Below are 18,488 nucleotides of genomic sequence, written 5' to 3' on the forward strand. Positions count from 1 at the left end.
CTTATTTAATGAAGTCCGTGCATCTACTGTGATTTTTTAAGCATATATATTATATATATATATATATATATATATATATATACTATATATATATATATATATATATATATATAGAATATATATATATATATATATATATAAGCGAATTCCACAGGAAAATGATAGTTAGAAATCCAAGCGCTTTCGTCTTTACTCAGACTTTGTCAAGGAGTTAATGAGGTACAATTGTACCTTATTAACTCCTTGACAATGTCTGAGTAAAGACGAAAGCGCTTAGATTTCAGACTATCATTTTCCTGTGGAAATCGCTTATTTATGAAGTCACGTGCATCTACTGTGATTTTTTAAATGTATAGTATATATATTATATATATATATATATATATATATATATATATATATATATATATACACACCTTAGATCCTAAGAAACGTCTCTCAGATATCATAAAACCCTTCAGGAATGAAGTTCATAAAAGTAACTATGGAACTCTATTAGTGTTAATAGTGTTAAACAGCTTACAATCATTTAATTTATATGATTTATTTCTTAGAAGAGGAAGAACCCCAATTACCACAGCGACGAATTTCCTTCTAGGTTTTACAGATACTGTCAGTAACACACTAGGAAATAAACTCGGGTATATATAACACATCATAACAGGGGCAGTTATAATCAACATATTCTTGGGCTTTGAGCATTCTATGACAGGAGCGCTTACATCCTCCAAAAAAGGTCATAAAAATTCTGTATAATTATGTGTAATTAATATTCCGTTTTTATGATTCAACTACGGCGTGAATAAAAGTTAGGTGTTCGTTGAACATTTCACTGATTTTATGTATATAAAAGTAATGCAAGCATGCTTTGTTATAATATTTACAAAAATGCTCATATTAACTTCACGTAATGTAACTAAGAAACGGGTATATGACTAAATTGTACTTAGAACATTTCTCATCGGGAAAGGAAAAAAAATATTTATTATTATTATTATTATTATTATTATTATTATTATTATTATTATTATTATTATTATTATTATTATTCAGAAGATGAACCTTATTCATGTGGAACAAGCCTACGGGGGCCATTGGCTTAAAATTCAAGCTTCCAAAGAATATGGAGTTCATTACGAAGTAAGAGGAGGTCAAGAGAATACAGAAAAAAGAGATCTAGCTTATCAAAAAAGAACAAATATATTAATAAATTAATTAATAGATAAAAATGTATTACTCGGAGTAACTAACGTATATCATGACACATCTAACCACCGCTTACAAAGAAAGCTAAAACCCCATTGCTTTGCAAACAATTTCCTTTATAACAAGGAACTAATTAATCACGCCTTGACTCTTCAAAGAGAATGCAATCCCTTTATAAGAATGGGACTGTCATTAACACGATGGTCAATATTGATAATTACTCTTTTAACATGGAAGTCTGCAACTGAATAGGAACATATAAATTTACGCTAGATAGCTAAAGTTTTTGTTTGGAAAGTCTTTACATTATTTTCGTTATAAAGACAACGAAAGCCTACGTCACATATCTAAATTACGTAATCAAGGTATGAAGATCCCAGTGGTAATTGTATTATTATTATTATTATTATTATTATTATTATTATTATTATTATTATTATTATTCAGAACATGAATCCTGTTCATATGGAACAAGCCAACTTTTCCACTCACTGTACTGTCTGTCAAATTAAAATCAGCAAAACATGAATTTAAAACAAAGATTAATCTGAAATTCACTACAGAAATAAGTAAGAAAATTAGAACAGTCATTTTATCAAAGGGCTTCCGAACCGATAATAATAGAACAACCCCGTTTAGAAAGAACTGAAAACCTATCGTTCATCAATTATATCTACTAATAATTCCATGCGTTTAACAGCTACTTTCCGTTTCACCCTCCCTACTAATCAAAAAAAATTCTGAATGAAAGCAGTTTTAGGAACATACGAGTTGCGCCCCCCCCCTCTCCCCTCCCCCACCCCCCAAAAAGGCCTTTGTTCATTGATGTGTAACTTTCACCAAATCAAAAATGAAGAAAGCTCATTCAGACTGATATGTGGAAAAAAATATCACTGACTCTGAATGTACCATTCTAAGAAAAGAAGAAAAAACACAACAAGACAGAATACAACATAAATTATTGTATTTTTTTCAGTATATTTACAATGCTTGATTTAAGGTCAGCACACCTAACATCTACTTGTGACTATTTTCGTACGATTAGCTGTCATGAGCAATAACACTGACAACAAGAGAGTTACACTAATCAAATATGTTTGATTTCCTTAGTTTTTGGAGTTTCAACGTTCTTCAAAAGCAAAGCAAGCGGTGCTTTTGTGCTTGAGGATAAGGCACTGCAAGATATATGTAAAGAAAGGGTATAGTCAGAAGAATGAAATAAAAACCCTTTAGCAAATCAGTGAAAATAAGTAAATAAGAGTTCTATTCTCCAGACCAACTTCCTGGAATTATTTTTTTCTGGGTCGCTCCTTCTTCCTAAAATTTCAAAAAATGGAATCTAGAACTGTAAATATAATAAAAGAAATAAATTTATCTAGTATTCCTTACTATGATAAAATTACTCTTTCTTTCCTGTAGTGTTCACTTATTTCACTAGAAATGGTACATTAAGAGTCAGGGTTTCTTTGTGCCTAACAAATCTCGAGCAAGCTTTGAAGGAGGTACAACAACAACAACAGCCAACAAAGAAATTGGGGCACTAAATAGATCACGATATACATTTCTGACACTCAAAACACGACGAAAAAATTATACACGTTGCATAAAAACGAAACAAATAAGCGTGTACACCTAGACATCATTCACTAAAAGTATATTAATAACTTTAAAATGCCTCAAAATCGCAATTTTTGGCAAGTTTCTCAAATGAAATAAATGCAGTGAAACTGTATTAGAAACTGCAAACCGCTTCAAATTCGCAAATTTTGTGAAAGTTTCGCAAATAAAATAAATGCACCGGAATGGTGCAATCTTCTCTTAATGTGCAAAACACAGCACATTTTCATAGCCGTTTGATGGAAAGGATCAACTGCTGGCGTGTCGGAAATTAAGCCGGCTTTAGTGGAGAACAATGACGTAGGCCTCTTTTGCCAGATAACATTTACCATGAGGTATAATGAAACTGCCCGCAAATATTCACAGTTAAAGGTCACGATGTATTAAAAAAAATAAAATGACCTCCCCATATTAAAAAACCAACCCCACTTTATCCCTAACATTCTTTCAGTGCAGGATTTGAAACAATGAATTAGTAAGTCAACATCAATGCAATTCCACTGGATACTCGTGTAATTTCAAATCATGTTATTTCAGCATAAAAACGTATAGGTTTGTAAAGACCTATAGTTGTCAGGGAAAGGAATTCTATAGGGTTAATACATTATACAGATATTATATATATATATATATATATATATATATATATATATATGATGTATGTAGTATGTATAATATTACATATGCATGTATATAAATATAAGGTATATGGGTATCATACACGTATACACGTTCCAAATTTTCGTGATTATTTATACGCACGCACACACATATGTATGTATGTATGTATGTGTTTATATATATATATATATATATATATATATATATATATATATATATATATATATATATATACATATATATATCTTTAAACTTTATACATACTAACAATACTTCACCTTACCCATATATAACCACATATATAAAGTACACACATGCAAACAAATATATACAGTATATAGATGTGTGTGTGTGTGTAAAGATCTATATATATAAATATATGCGTGTACGTATGTGTATAAATTCAAACCTCCACATCTAATATAAAATTTCAAATAAAAATTGCTCTGACACTGCAGTAGGAAAAAAGAGCCAGCCCACCTCCCGCCATAATAAGGTGACTACATCGTCATAAGCACAATAACCTGGAAACGTAACACCCAAACCACATCTAATTAAGTTAATTACCGCAATATCCCGTATGAAAATGAAAACTCCATCAATTCATTTCTCATAAACAGGATTATTTCTCTTTATGCCTTAATAATACGGTTTAAAATGGCAATTAAGTCCTCGTGCCAGTAACGGGATCATACTCTGGTCCTCGCTGCATTTTTAATTCATAGCCATTGTTTTGAATACCTTTCTTTTTTCATCTTTTTTTTGTGACTACTGGGATGGCCTGTGTCCCATGTCCCTTTCACAAAACTTCATTTTTTTTATGATGAAGGGTATTTTCTTTATTCAATTCTGAATTTACCTTTTTTTTTTGTAACTAATATTGGGTAATGAAAAATACAAAAACAAGGTATTCGCTTTCGATATAAGTAATAAAGGACTCAATTACATATAAAAACTGATAACACTTCAAGGAAGAGAGAGCTATCAAATGGTAAAACTAATATGTTTGGAGTAAACTTTATATTATTTTAAAGTCACAGATTAATAAAAGTCTCTATTTTGATACGACTAAAATTATCTAAATTATTTTAAGCTCAGTCTTTGCATCAAACCAAGCAAGAATAAAAATATTATTCCCAACCCAAAGAAGGAACAAAAAATATTCTCAGATCCTTGATATAACCCTAAGACGAAAAAAAATATATTTGCATAATAAAGCATTTACTTCACGAAATTCCAAATGTCTTTTTTTTTCTTTGACAATTTTGCGGTAACTTTAACAAGTGTAATCATGAAATCATCTTGGAAAATCAAAGGGATGCAAAGCTTTGAGCAATATTCTAATTATGGACTGAATTCTAATTTCATGGATAAATCTCTGCATTAGTGATTCAAAAGTACTTCATTTGCATGAATAAAATTGATCAAATATCATAGATGGGTTCTGACGGAATTTTAATATATTATTTACATTTGATTAAAATTTTGGATGAGGAATTTCTGGAGGAGAAAAAAAAAGGTAGACGATCAGATTACACAGCCAAATTCCTGATGATATTAATGGGCACTGAAATCCAAAGATTGATATTGCGATAAAGAAATTCAAATATTTTATGATGCTACAAATAATACAAACTTTACTTACTCTATGATATGTCCTAGTACCTGTTAGCTACCTAATCAATTAAGATATCTCTTATGACAAAACTGAATGCAATCTTTGTTGTCAGAACAGAGAAGTAATTGTGAATGTTTTAAAGTTTAAAGCAAGAATATTACATTGTTATCATCTATTTCATCATCATGAAAAAGTAAAACATATTTTGTTGTGCCTAGTTACTCTTTCGAGTAACCTTTCAAAAATACACAAACAAACGGGCACAAACACAAATACTCACATAGGTACGAGCACAAACAATCACGCATAGGGACAAACACAAACACACATGCACAAACACAAACATACAAACACACGCGCACAAACACGAACTTGCAAACAATCACAGGCACAAACACACACATACACAAAAACAAAAATACACACAGCAACTCATTTGCACCAAAAACAAAAACGTACACAGGCACACACTAACCAAAAACAATACATAGGCACAAAGACAAAAACAGACACGAACACAAACACACACACACACACACACTTCTGTTACTCTTAACCTTCCGCATACCAGGGTCCGGAAGCTGTTGGCGGAAACCACTTAAGCCACTTGAACTTCCACCTCCCCTGGTCACATCACACACATCAGGGCTCATCCTCAGACGTGCTCTGGAGCTACGTCGTCGTCAAACACGTCTTCTTCTAAGTCATTTTAATCCGCTTTATACGCCGTCAGTTCTTTTCTTCCTTCCTGTTCGCTCACAGAGATCTTAATATTATCTTTGGTTACTGAAAGGATTATATATATATATATATATATATATATATATATATATATATATATATATATATATATATATATATATATAAATATATATATATATATATATATATATATATATATATATATATATTAGGTTTAATTATGTCATAGAATAACTATATTTTTCATATGTATCAGTGAAAGAAGCACTGAAGCAAGCAGCCTCTGCCCCTACTGCAAGTGAACTATATACGTATACGTAATATATATATATATATATATATATATATTATTATATATATATATATATATATATATATAGTTCACTTGCAGTAGGGGCAGAGGCTGTTTGCTTCAGAGCTTCTTCCACTGATACATATGAAAAATATAGTTATTCTATAACAAAATTAAACAGTACGTTATAGGCCGAGAAACTACTGCAGTGCCATTCAACCATCACTATGACCCACAATAGGAGTACGGTTTGCAGAGTCTCTTCAGTCGTCAGAGAAAGGATACTGCCACAGTCCACATGAACGTTAAATGTTTTAGATCCTCAGCTTGAGTCTGTGAATTGGCCTGGCCACGCTTCATTCAAAAAGAGAAGGGCAACAAACTGACGTACCTTTCCAGCTAGCTATTTCAGAATTAAACCAGCAGGGAACCTGTGTGTTTGTGTTTGTGTATGTGTGTTCCAGATTAAATACAAGTAACTATAATTCTGCATCGCCTTAATAATTCAAGAAAAATATCTGTCTTTCTGTACAATCTTAAGAATTATTACTACAATTTCTACGCCACAAAAAATTATCGTTGGCTGAAAAAAGAAAAAGTATCCTAAATTTGAAAGCGTAGCCAATGTTCATTCTCTCATTCTTCGTTTATTTTATTTATTCTTTATCTGACGACGTATAAAAGCATCTCTTTTCTCTCTTATCCTTATCTTCTTATAAAAAATCCTCTTTCTCCATTTCATTTTATGGCTCGGAGAGTATACTACGGGCCGGAAAATTCGTACACCTCAAGTTTTACCATTTCAGTACAAAGTGCCAGAAAATATTCATCCTGATAGCTACTATATTTTTCCTCGAGCAATTTCTCTAAAATTCCGGCGTCTATGTTCCTCTCCGAATATTTTTATTTACGCTCACAAAACCACGATCCCTTTGTGTTGAGGATTTCAATTTGCACCACTGACTGGGCTCATAGGTACGAATGATCTCGACTTTCCTATTTTCGTCGCTCGGGAGCTATCCCATATTATATTATATATATTATATAATATATAAAATATATATATATATATATATATATATATACATATATATATATTATATATATACATATACATATACATAATTCCTTCTTCTTTAGGTACCTTTTGTCTGCAACTTAAAATGCATAATAAAGCAAACTCTACTAACGCCCACAATAAAGCACCTTATTATTGTGCATAATAAAGCAACTTTATTAAAGTGACAAAGCAACTTTATGAACGTGCATCATAAAACAACTTTATTAAAGTACATAGTAAAGCAGCTTTATTAAAGTGCATATTAAAGCAGATTTTTTTAAAGTGCATAATAAACCAGCTTTATTAATGAGAAAAAAGTAGTTTTATAAAAGTGCTTAATAAAGCAGCTTTAATAGTGCATTATAAACCCTCTTTATTAAAGCATATAATAAAAGCAGGCTTTATTAAACGGGCAACATGATAAAGCATTCATTAAAGTACATAATAAAGTAGCTTTATTAAAGTGAATAATAAAAACACATTTATTAAGCTTCATAATAATGTAACTTTATTAAAGTGCATTATAAAGCAGCTTTATTAAAGCATAATAAAGTAGCTTTATTAAAGGGCATGGTAAAGCATTCATTAAAGTACATTAAAGAAAGTAGCTTTATTAAAGGGCATGATTAAGCGTTCATTAAAGTACATAATAAAGCAGCTTTATTAAAGTGCATAATAAAGCACATTTATTAAGGTTCATAATAATGTCGCTTTATTAAAGTGCATTATAAACCCACTTTATTAAAGCATATAATAAAGTAGCTTTATTAAAGGGCATGATAAAGCATTCATTAAAGTACATAATAAAGTAGCTTTATTAAAGTACATAATAAAGTAGCTTTATTAAAGTGCATAATAAAGCACATTTATTAAGGTTCATAATAATGTCGCTTTATTAAAGTGCATTATAAAGCAGCTTTATTAAAGTACATAATGAAATAGCCGTATTAAAGTGCATATTAAAGCAGCTTTATTGAAATGAATAATTATGTAACTTTAATAAAGTGCATAATAAAGCAGTTTTTATAAAGTACATAATAAAGCAGTTTTTATAAGTGCATATTGAAGCATCTTTTATAAAGTGCTTAATAAATCAGCTTTGTTAAAGTACATGATATAAGCAGCTTTTATTAAAGTACATAATAAGAGAGCTTTACTAAAGTGCATGATAAAGCCGCTTCATTTAAGTGCATAATAAAGCAGCTTTATCAAAGTGCTAATATTTTGAACGACAGAGAGAGAGAGAGAGAGAGAGAGAGAGAGAGAGAGAGAGATATTGTTCCACAAAAATTTAAAAAAATCTTGTTAAAATTCTCGTCCTTGAGAGAGAGAGAGAGAGAGAGAGAGAGAGATATTGTTCCACAAAATTTAGAATCTGTTAATTCTCGTCCTCGTTACCAACGCCTAACGCTCGTGATTGAGTATTACCTCTAATTCCCATCTCCATGGAATATTCATGACGCAAGCCTCGACTCTGATAGATATTTTATCCTGCTCAAATTGTAAGTCTGTTACAATTCCTTCACCAACTGAATAACAACTTTCATATCTTTAATGACCTCCGTTATTCGACATTTTTAACCTTATTGGTTTATAGTGATATTTATCGGCATCATATTCTTCCTTCGTACCAATTTCCTCTAAACTAACCTTTCTCATTCATTATCATTCAATCATTTTTAAGAAAGCATTATAAAGATATAATAATTCAGTGCACAGTAACGTTACTGAGTAAGAAATTACTTCTTAACATTATCCAGTTTTAAGTAATTAAAGTTTTTGTTTTTAGTTCAATATTGATCAAATATTGGACAAATTTATCAGCATTGTTTCGTACAAAATTCATGTAGTAAACATAACTCATACAAAATTCCTGTAGTAAAAATAATCAAGTCTATTTACAAAGATTATGATTAAATTTCACCTCTTTTAAGCACATCACTCCAAAGAATCGTTGCTGGAGAAATGTGTACAAAGATTTAACTGACAAATCAGCCATCTTTCTGAAGGTGTCCTAATTTTGTTTTCACATACTCGTGTATTTGAATTTGCTTTGCTATCAAAACGTAGAATATTTACAAAACTAAACAAAAATGCTTTTTACCAATAAACAAGAAAACATCAAAAATGCATCTCTCAATGTACAATGAAAAATGATTCAAATGTATTCGACGTATTTCAATACATCTTTGAACTGGAATGTGACATCCAGATGATTAATTAGGATGTTTCCTATTCTTAAGTATTGATTTTTTTCACTGATTATAATGGATAAAAGGATGAGAACATAAATGCCTCGACATGAAAAAACACGAACGTTCAAATTTTCTGTCAAAGAAATATTATGAATTTTTCTGATATAATTTTATCTAAAAATGCCATCCTCACTAGCATTAGAATTTTATTCGTAGCCAATAAATATTGCTCCACATACATTTACAAACAAACTCACACACACACACATATGTGTGTATGCGTGTGTATGTACATATATATGAAAATAAAACATGTAAGTCTAAGCTAATCAGTGTCAACTGTGCAATTACTAAACGGAATAATCAACAAAAATGAGTTTCCAGAAAGGTACTACGCTTTATTCATGTCATCTATGGCTGGGTTGGTGCTACAGCATTTCCCACATATTGCTGGGTGTCACTACTGTATATGCTGCACAATGGTGTCACTATTGTGTATGATGATGAAAAAGGTACAATCACACACAAGCGCAAGGTAATAAAACCATTACTTATAAAACTAGAAACTATACTTTCAGCATTGTACATACTAAGACTTCCTGTACATACTAATACTTCCTAAGATAATTTTAACTTAATAAAGGCAAGATTGACATTATTGAAGTAATGAGCTTTCTGCATAAAAACCAATTACTGGAAGTAGCTTCATAATAATATTCTCAGATGGATTAAGATAACATCTTTTGCTGAGAATATCAGGATAACTGGCAACAGAGAAATAGATAGATGGGGAAAAGACACTAAAATAATTTGGAAGAAGAAGCAATCTGCCTAACCTATAGAAGCCTTCCTTCGCTAAACTGAAATTGGTACCCTTCATACAGACATTTTTTTACAGGGATAAATTAATTGGTTTTTAGAATGACGTCACAAAGTTGTAGAAATGGAAGCACGTGTCATTGCATTGCAAACCTGAGAGTTGCTGTTTTAAACGATTCAGTATTACCAGGAGAATTACCTGATACCCCTACGTAACTGTATCCAGAAACTATTCTTTGTAACAGAAAGCTTTTAGATTTCTTTAAAAAGATAACGTTAAATTGAAAGCACTGGGATTCTCTCTCTCTCTCTCTCTCTCTCTCTCTCTCTCTCTCTCTCTCTCTCTCTCTCTCTCTCTCCCAAGAAAACTTTTGACGCTGTTCTCAAGAAATACAATGCTTCTCACTTGACTACACCGTGCAAGGCTCACATACTATTTCATTTTTAATGTGCCAGGGATATGAATACGAGCCCGCTATTACAACTACCTCTTTTTCAACTTTTGTTCCCTGAAGTGTCCCGCTTCAGGAGACGTGGGTGTTAAAGTGGGACTTTCACTTGAAAAGGCCAAATCAAGATTCCTTTCCTCTGGGCGATGCATAACAGGATGTACTATTACTGAACGGTGATTTTCTAAATATAACTGGGTTTTGTGGGTGATTCCATTTAAAAATGGACAAAATTATATTTTTTCACTATCTCCTCCTCCTCCTCCTCCTCCTCCTCCTCTCTTCTACCTTCTTCCTCATCGTCACCATCATTATAACTGGGTTTCGTGTGTGCATAAATTTTGACTATACAAACATACATTTAAAAAAGCACTATCCTCCTCTTCCTCTTTCACCTCATCCTCCTCTTTCTCATTATCCTCACCTTCTCACAATGATTATTGTCATTATTAATGGGTACTTCTCACTATCTCTCTACTCCCAGTCAAGGTGAGTCTTAGTTGTAAATTTACATCTTAAGTGACCTCTGTATTTACAATGAACCGTCATTTCGTCCCAAGAGTTTATCCGGGACTAGGTTAACTGAAAGTAGATAACGGCGTAGATAAAGAGCGAGAAAGCGTGGGGTGTAATATAAAAAATATAAAAAATTAAACCCTTTCAACAACAGTTGTTTTTCCCTCACTGTTTATTAGTATGTATCCTTAGAAAAAAAAACATGAAAGTAAAAAAATTAGGTTATGTAGATACTGTGCCTTGAACATTTTTTTTTCAAGAATTAGTACCTTTTCTAATTATTGATTTTTTTAAAACGTTATCACTGTTTTTACGTTAACTGAACCGAGTCGTAATTATATGAATATAATCCAAATCTCAAAGAAATAATGAAGTTTAATTAAGAGGTAAGTAAAACCTTTGCTTAATATGCATATAATAATAATAATAATAATAATAATAATAATAATAATAATAATAATAATAATAATAATAATAATAAAGGCAAGTGCAACGACACTGCAAAGTAATACCATAACTACATGAAGGCCATATACGAAGACGGCTTTATCTAACCTAATATAGCCTCTCTCTCTCTCTCTCTCTCTCTCTCTCTCTCCCATATGACTCGACGCATATACACTGGGGGTCCCCAGATTTATGTATTGAGTTTTCATTCAGTCTTTCATTTGCCGTCGGCGTTTATCTTATAAATACTTCTGCACTACTCTACCCTCGGGACGGAAAATGGCCATATTTTTCCCAGAATGTTACGTAAATCTAAAATTAAGTGTCCTTTCTCCATCGCTCCCCCATTCACTCTACGGTCTCTCTCTCTCTCTCTCTCTCTCTCTCTCTCTCTCTCTCTCTCTCTCTCTCTGTTTTTCTAGCACTGACAGAATGTAAATTTGCATTTGATAAGTCGTGGACTGAGGTAATAATCAAAGCTCTTATAAGTAATAAAGTAATTTAGCTTCATTTAATAACGGTACTTTTCTTTTTTCATGCACCCTTAAAACATGTCGTCCTAGAACTTCATCTTTCAAGAATATTGCACAAAAATGTGTCTTTCCCTTGAAGTATTTACTCATTCTTCAAAGATCACAGAACAAAGGACTTTCCTTCCTTCCAGCTACTGACTCATTCCTCAGAGATGACAAAAAAAACAAACTTTCCTTCCTTCCAGCTACCGACTCATTCTTCAGAGACGACAACAACCTTTGCTTCAAGGTTTTCGAGCTACTGACTCATTTTTTCAATGGGGATATGAACAGAAAATTGCCCTGTTTAAGGTAAATAATTCAATTTCTTACATTTTTAACACAATTAATTACCGATTTCCCAGCTAACTCATTCTTCGTGAAGACAACACAATATAGCCACCCTTCTCAGACCTAAAAATTCATTCTCCAGTGATCATACCTATTTCCATCTGAAGCAATGATCCATTTCTTGAAGACGATATCACAGAGTTCGCTTTTTTACAAAGTAATCATTTCTTTCTTGAGACTACAGTATATAGAGTTAATCATTCCTCTTACAATATAATACGTCATAGCTATTTGAGCTACCGATTCAAACGTCATGAAATCTGAGCTACTAGTGCATTCTTCAAAGACCATAATTATCTCTACAAAGTGACCTTCCTTTGGCCTTATCATTCTAATAAATAAATAAATAAATAAATAATTAATTAATTAATTAATAACACGACAAGTGACTTACCTCATAGCTGATTCGTAATTCCAAACGGATTGCAACATTATGTAGTAGTAAAACTAGAAAAAAAATATAACTGCGACAATTTTTTGAACTACAGCAATTTAAAGTAAAACAATAGACTACTACTGCAAAGACTTGTATATTCGTATATGCTGCTTATGAAAAGGACGCAAAACCTTAAAATTATCCAAAATTAATTGCCATCACTTACTCAATAGATTTGTTAGAATTAGCAAACAACGAACGTTTCCTTAATGCCTGTTTATTCGTTATATTCCCAAAAGAAGAGAGAAATAATTGCGGCATTCTCATTACCAGTTTTTTCCATACTGCCTGTTTCTCTTTCTCTGTGTATATCCTAAAAGAAATGCCAAATTAATAACTCTACAGAAACTAGCATATCAGTATATTTGCTCGCAAATCTCTTTGCTAGCATTTGGAATCAAATACCTCCTATCTCTAACTTGCAGACAATTTTTTGACAATGTTATTCAAAACAATATACATCACCATCGGTCGCCAGGAAAAAAACAGACTAAAAAATTTGTCAAAAAAATAAATCGGCAAAAGACAAACACACATGACCCAAAAACATTGCAGACTTTATTCCTCCAGTTATTTTCAGAGGTATCAGGTGTGCCGTGTCTATCATAATCACCTAGCTCCGGTTACCGCTGTTTTTCCTCCCCCAAAATGGAGGGAATTAAGCGAAATTTAATTTCTGCGAAATGTGTTTTTGCCAGACGGATGAAATTAAAAGTAAATATAGTTTTTGCGCGTTCATTATATTAGAAAAAACAAAAAAGAAGATTTGTTAATAATTAAAGTGTGGCCCTTTGGTTATTTGTCAGGAAGGAATGTTTTAAGGATTGGTTACTTCTACCATCATAAATACTTTCCTCTCCATACCAATATACTATACATATATAATACATATCAATATATTACATATCTATCTATCTATTTATATAGTACATAAATGCTACTTTCCTTTGCTTATTCCATTCCCTTTAATCCGGAAAAATTACATCTGCAAAATTTTTGCATTTTTAATGAGGCCTGATTATATGAAATCAAAATACTGACACTCAAATGGCACGAGAAAAAATGTTCCTTCTTTTATATATAGCATTCGACATTAAATAGGAATTAGCCATTTCAATATCATATTTGACAAGACAATTCGGAAGCAAATCAAATTCAAAGATCATATATAAAATAATAATAATAATAATAATAATAATAATAATAATAATAATATATCACTCATTGATGTCGCAATACCATGGGACACCAGAGTTGAAGAGAAAGAGAGGGAAAATTGGATAAGTATCAAGATCTGAAAAATAGAAATAAGAAGGATATGGGATATGCCAGTGGAAATCGTACCCATAATCATAGGAGCACTAGGCACGATCCCAAAAATCCCTGAAAAGGAATCTAGAAAAACTAGAGCTGAAGTAGCTCCAGGACTCATGCAGAGAGTGTGATCCTAGAAACGGCACACATAGTAAGAAGAGTGATGGACTCCTAAGGAGGCAGGATGCAACCCGGAACCCCACACTATAAATACCACCCAGTCGAATTGGAGGACTGTGATAAAGCAAAAAAAAAAAAAAAAAAAAAAAAAAAAAAAAAAAAAAAAATAAAAAAAAAAAAAATATAATAATAATATAATTTATTTCAGCTTAAGGCCATTCACAGACAATACACAAAGTAGATGCAATATAATACACACAATTTAGATACACGAGATAATCTACGACTCTATGAAGCAGTTCTGACATGATTGGCAAAACATGTTGCACTCTATTAAATATCAGGTAAATTTAATTTCTATTTCTTCCCCTATCATTCTTCATATAACGGGTGAGGTTGCTGAGGCTCAACTTCTTCTGTGTACCCAGAATATGTACATAAATATGGGCGATTTTTTGAAGGCCATGGAATAGTATAATGCAAACCCAATTAGAGCAGCATCGTGTATTTCACTTCTTCTTTTATGAGACTTTTTTTTTTTTTTTACACACATGCGACAACTTCCAACTTCCCTTTTAATGGTGCGGTTACAATTTCTAATAAGTATGCATCCTAATTTGTTTGACCCGTCAATATTCTCTTTACTATTTGTAATATGCCACATAAAACTTACTGGAATATATATACACGTTATTATTTTTTCACATTTGAAGAGCCACTTCCGGCACAATTCTACTCGGAAACTCTGGCACTCCTTAATAATATATCAGTTCAAGTTTTACACTAATGGACTTTCACCATATTTTATTTACATTGCTATCTCAAGATTACAAAGATACTTTGGATTTCTATCGTATCGGTTCTCCCTAATTTATAAGTAGTAAAATCAATGAAATTACTATAACATATATATCTCGTATGAGTTATTTTCTTTATGAAACTTCAGTGCATGTCACGTAAATACTGGCAAATTTTCTTTTGTATGGTGTCCATTATTTTAAAAAGTTTTTATAACACTTGATCAGAATGCTTTACATGAGTAGTAACACTGTTAAAATTTAAGGAAATTACCTTACAATAATACTAAACAAATAATTTTTCCCCTTTTTTGTGGGGGGGGGGGGGCGGGTGAAGACATCACCACTTGTCTGCTGGTGGTTTTAAAGCAAAGTTTATAAGAATAAAATTTCTTTTTAGGTTGCACTATTTAAAATTTCATTTATTTATTTTTCTATGCTTGTCTGATAAACCTTATCTTAGAATTTTTGTCAAAATAAATATCTCTGATAAAAGCGTATTTTTCAAGTTTCTTTAATTTCTAGTTAAGCTGAAACGGCCGTTATTCTTGCAAGAGTTACGCGTTTCTGTGTGGACCATAAATTTATTTATTTCAAATAGGTCCCTGCACTGATATTAACATAATTGTACAACAAAAAGTCAGAACAGTTTTCTACTTATAGTAAAAAAAAAAAAAAAAAGCACACCTAAGACAATTATTATCTGTTAGAAACAGTATGATTCATAATGACTGACAATAAAAAAATAAATTCTTTCCAGAATCTTTACGAAGAATAAAATCGAAGGACATGGTTTGGAAACTTAAATATCCCCTTTCAAGATATCACTCGAGGGGATTAGTAGTTTTCGTATGATGGAAAGTCACAATTATCTCCTTCCGTCATTATTATTTTGTATTTTAATGAAAGGAAAAGCAGTGTCACCGCGAAGCTTTTTAAACTTTATCGGTCTGATGAATTACTGGCAGTAACTGAAGGTGCCAGGGGAGTTATCTGCTAATGCCTTGGAAGATTTGACGTGAATGTGGATCCATATTTAACAAAACTCTCAATTAATATTTAGGATGGAAAGATTACATACATATATATATAATATTATATATATATATATATATATAATATATATGTGTGTGTGTGTGTGTGTGTTTCCTGAGTATTCTGCAGCCTTTTTATGGAAATTGAAAATCACTACATTCCCCACGCATATATTGTCAACTTGTTGGAGAAGTTAATGCAAAGCTTTCCTCAGCCAGAGACCAAAATAAATTCTTCCCTCACTAGGAGGAGATTGGGTTTACAACAGGAATGTATACGTGTCGGGGTCATTAATTAACTTAATTAAGCAAATTAGACACACACTACTCATTGTTTGCCAAGGTTACCGTATCAGAGATAAAGTTACAAGAATTGTGTTCCCACTGCTCTAGGAGAAGGGATGGTTTATTTATACACGTTGTTATCTCCCTATAGTTCACTCTTATTTTGCTCCGCAAAGTCGAAATGGCCGATTAAAATCTTCGCTATTTAAAAATACGGGGCCCTGAATTAGCAATAAAAAAATTGAATGATGAATAAAACATACACACACACTCACACACACCACACCACACACACACACAAATATATATACATATATATATATATATATATATATATATATATATATATATTTGTGTGTGTGTGTGTGTGTATACTCATATACATGAGGCGTTTCTTTAAACACCATATAGTCCCGCCCAACAAGCAAGCAGCACTTTATTCACACAGTGCCTTCCCGGATGTAAAATTCCAAGGTTTGTCCACCATACCCGTCCTATTTCCACTGACGAGCCAAATGAAAGATGAAAAAAATTACTCCAGTTCATTTCTCCCTCCTTGAATTGTACCCTTAAACATCAAGATCTTTTTACTTACTTTAGACTGCGTAGAAAATTAATGCAGTATTCATTAATACCTTTAAAAGTATCTTGAAGGAACGTTCCTTATGAAGTGCTATTGCATGTGGGGAATAATTTTTCACACTACCTCAAAAGGCAGTTATTTGACTCAAGGAACCTTCTATGACTGTCCCACGTAAAAACCTGCTTTCCTCATAGTTTTTTTTCGACTTTATGCTAGAGCATTAAGAATTACTACTATTATAAGATGATGACAAACAAGGAAAATAATGACCCCATTGGTTATACTACTCGAATTTGCCTGAGACTGACGAAATTCTATGACTTCATCAGCAGTGCCTCCTACTTGAGGCGTCCCAGCAATGCATGAAGGAGAGAATTACAGCGATAAATTAGGTGTGGTGTCATTTAATATTTTATGCTAATACTCTGAAAGCCGCTTATAAAATGATGGATAATTTTCATTAAAATAAACACCACTTTGACACCCACAGAAAACGGACACGGACACACACACACACACACACACTATATATATATATATATATATATATATATATATATATATATATATATATATATATATATATATATAAAGGTATAAGCCACGAATGAAAAATAAGCAATGGAGATTCTGCAAGATCTTTCGACTTGACGTCGTTTACTCAGTTTATCTGCTGAGTAAAGGACGTCGAGTCGATAGATCTAGCAGAAACGCCGTTGTTTATTTTTTCCTTCGTGGCTTATACCTTTATTTATGGATTTATCACGTTCCAAACATTCGTGATTCAGTTATAGGCGTATGTCATAGTATAATATAATAAATATATATATATATATATATATATATATATATAATATAATTTATATATGGAAAAAAAAAAAAAAAAAAAAAAAAAAAAAAAAAAAAAAAAAAAATGAATGAAACAAGGGGAAAACGGGATGCACACCATATTTTGGGCAGTGCTCCCTCCCCTTTTTGAACAGGGTGAGCACCACCGGAAATATAAATGTGCTATTGTGCCCCCTCTCCTGGATACATCTTTTGGTGGGTAGGTAGCTTCCTTAGTCGTTGGCATATTTTATGTTGTTTTAACAACACACACACACACACATATATAAAATATATATATATATATATATATATATATATATATATATATATATATATATATATATATATAAGCATACAGCAGGGTCCACAAACACATCAAGAAGACCAAAGTTTATCATCTTTATACGTTTCGCACATGTTATCTGTGCATCATTCACTCTTAAATATAACATAAGAATTTCTAAAATTTACCCAAAAAATTTAAAAAAATAAAGATAAGAGAAAAAAGATTGTGTTATTCCTATAAATTTAATATACATTAAAAAAACAGCACTTGTATGTGTGAGTGTGGATGTTTGTATATTACCAACAAATTCAAATTTTACCATATAATGCTATCCTCCAGTCTTATTCAATCGGATTGTTACTGCAGAAGAACACCATAAGGTAACTTTTTATTGACA

The 18,488-nt window shown here is 31.7% G+C and overlaps 1 protein-coding gene across 2 annotated transcripts in view; it reads right to left on the minus strand.

Moving 5' to 3' along the window:
* LOC135213026 (nephrin-like) overlaps positions 1-18,488 on the minus strand; it is a 620,764-nt gene that overhangs the window by 601,404 nt on the left and 872 nt on the right. The gene's annotated exons all lie outside the window — the stretch shown is intronic.

This window comes from Macrobrachium nipponense, chromosome 42 (genome assembly GCF_015104395.2).
Source record: "Macrobrachium nipponense isolate FS-2020 chromosome 42, ASM1510439v2, whole genome shotgun sequence".
In the NCBI taxonomy this organism is placed as follows: Eukaryota; Metazoa; Arthropoda; class Malacostraca; order Decapoda; family Palaemonidae; genus Macrobrachium; species Macrobrachium nipponense.